The following is a 2,799-nucleotide window of genomic DNA, read 5'->3' on the forward strand; positions in this document are numbered from 1 at the left end:
TCAAGTTATTTGGTAGTAAAGGTAACAGATCACAAAAACATTTCTCCTACACGATAAGGCACGAATTACTACACTTTAGGGCAGCATCGAATGAGGTTCACAGCTAATGTTCTGGTTCAATATTCAATCGTGTTACTTCCAAGTATCCTCCCCCACTTCCACTCTGTTGTGCTTTGTCTAAGCTTTGCCACCACCGAACTTAATCGTCAAAGCCACATAGCGGCATGAATGGCTCATATTCAGTGTCAGGGGGTGTAATTCAAGACAAAATCCGAGTTCATCGTCTTATATGAATATTCAGGCATGGTTTCTAAAGGAGACGCAGGCTTGATCATTACAGATCAATGCAAACATTTAAGGAAATTTAGAAATTACAAGATTCTGACTCTTTAGCGTAGTCAAGGTCTCCTGGACTTCACAAACAATATGTTATACCTTTTTCATCATGCGTTCAGCACTAACGCAAATAAATGCCCGTACAGTACTATCAGAGCTTAGTCGGCGGGCGCGCAGTGCACCTACATTAGATGTTGAGATGTTGCGAAGCTCCTGGAAATTGGTCCAAATTACGTATCAGTTATTTCGTTATTGTTCTATCATAAATGAAGCAGGCCAAAGCACTCAAAGTATCCACTTATTTTGCTAATCACCTTGTTAAATGCTTGGCAACGGCCTTGCCGCAGTGGATACACCGGTTCCCGTCAGATCACCGAAGTTAAGCGCTGTCGGGCGTGGCCGGCACTTGGATGGGTGACCATCGTGGCCGCCATGTGCTGTTGCCATTTTTCGGGGTGCACCCATCCTCGTGATGCCAATTGAGGAGCTACTCGACCGAATAGTAGCGGCTCCGGTCAAAGAAAACCACCATAACAACCGGGAGAGCGGTGTGCTGACCACACGCCCCTCCTATCCGCATCCTCAGTGAGGATGACACGGCGGTCGGATGGTCCCGATGGGCTACTTGTGGTCTGAAGACGGAGTGCTCTCTGCTCTTGTTAAATGCTTAACCTGTGTAGCTCATGTTTCAAATCTCACTGTACAGTCGCTTTCTCTGGGGTGCCAGTGGTGCCCATGTGGTCTTGTCATTCCAGCACACTGTGAAAATGTGTGGAATTGCTTCGTGTTCTGAAATAAAAAAACTCATGTGTTAGGAAAATATTTATTTTGTGAAAAGTACTGTCTGTGTGGGAATTGGATGGCTTATGGAAGCTATTGCTGATCGCTGCCTCATCAGGGTAGGAACTGAAGGGATCGGTAGAGGAATGTGCTAACATACAATTTAGCAAGGATTAGTCTGATCACGGTACTTGTTACATTTTCAAATACACCATATGCTGGCAACAAGTAATTCCTTTTTTACCTGTAGAAAGAACCATCTACTATATACATTTCTTTATCTTATTGCCTTTTATGTTATTGTCTTTGAACTTAGCCGACATACAATAAGCAGCAGTTATTCTGTTTAAGACTTTCCTGACGTAGTAACTGCTTCATTGATTCACGAGCTTCGCGCCGGATAGTGTTGTGGGAGCTGCACAATATTTCGATGAGACAACTGCTTGTCATCCTCAGGAGCTTACTGACTTCTTCCTGTTTTTTTTCTTTTATTGTAATTTCATTCCCCTGCCCCACATGGACAGGTGAGGGCTGACAACAGCACAGTCCACCGCTCTTCAGCCAAATGGCTTTACAAAAAAAACATGAAAGGGGAACTGTTACATAAAAAGGGGGATAAAAGTGGGACATAAAAAACACAGTAAATGGAGATGACGGGAGTTAAAATATACACTAATACGGCAACACGCACTGGGGGATAGTTAAAAAGTCGACCTAAAGTTAAAAGAACACAGCTGGCAATTCGTTACGCACTTAAAATCAATGAAGTCAAACACAAGTTAAAAGTCGGCCACAGTATAAAAATCACACAGAGCAAGACACTTAAAAAGGAACCACTGGAAACGATGGAACACTCATGAAGAATAAAAACCGCTAGTAGGGACCGGCCGAGGGATTGGAGGTGGGAGAAGAGGGAAAAAAAGAACGTGTTCCTGTTTTTTTTTCCTTTATTGAGTTTCGATTTCACCCAAAGGGGGCGGGCTGGCAGCAGCTTAGTATGCCTCTCTTCAGCTTACAGAATTTTTAAACCAGAAGAAGAAGAAGACAATAAATAATAAAAGCAGGCAATAAAAATGTTGACTTAAATTATAAAATGGCGGAAAATTGTGGAAGGTAAAACATAAAACAAAGGGGCGATGCTAATAAAATAACACAGGAAGCAGACAGGTAAAATAGTAGACAAACAATTAAATAAAGACAGTGACAGTCTGGTTTCCATTCACAAGAGATATAAAAATCATACCCAGCGAGAGAATGATTTCTGTTCGCAACACTTTGGAAAAGACACACAACACTGAACACTCACTTAAAACACTGCACGAAAAAGTTGGCATGAAGATGTCACACCACAGCCAAGGGCAGATGGGTGGGGGGGGGGGGGGGATCGGGACAGATGAGAGGAAAAAAGTGGGGAAGGAGAGGAAAAACGAAGTGGGGGAGGGGGAGGAGCCGATTGAGAGAGTGGACTCGTAAGGGGGAGGGGGCAGGGCCGACACGATACCGAGTGGGGAAAGGCAGAGGAGGGGAATGCAAAAGGACTCGGGGGGAGAGAAAGGAGGCAGAGACAGGGTAGGCAGGGAAGAAACAGGATGGAAAGGGGGAGGGAGACGGAGCCCAGGAAATGGACAGAGGAAGGGAGGGGTAGGTGAGGATCAGAGTTGATAGGAGGGATAAATGGAGGGA

General features: G+C 44.4%; 1 pseudogene; it reads left to right on the forward strand.

Annotated features, from left to right (window-relative positions):
• Positions 1-664: 664 nt before the first annotated feature.
• On the forward strand, positions 665-782 carry LOC124724348 (annotated as a pseudogene).
• Positions 783-2,799: the final 2,017 nt, after the last annotated feature.

Source organism: Schistocerca piceifrons, chromosome 1, assembly GCF_021461385.2.
Source record: "Schistocerca piceifrons isolate TAMUIC-IGC-003096 chromosome 1, iqSchPice1.1, whole genome shotgun sequence".
NCBI classification, from domain to species: domain Eukaryota; kingdom Metazoa; phylum Arthropoda; class Insecta; order Orthoptera; family Acrididae; genus Schistocerca; species Schistocerca piceifrons.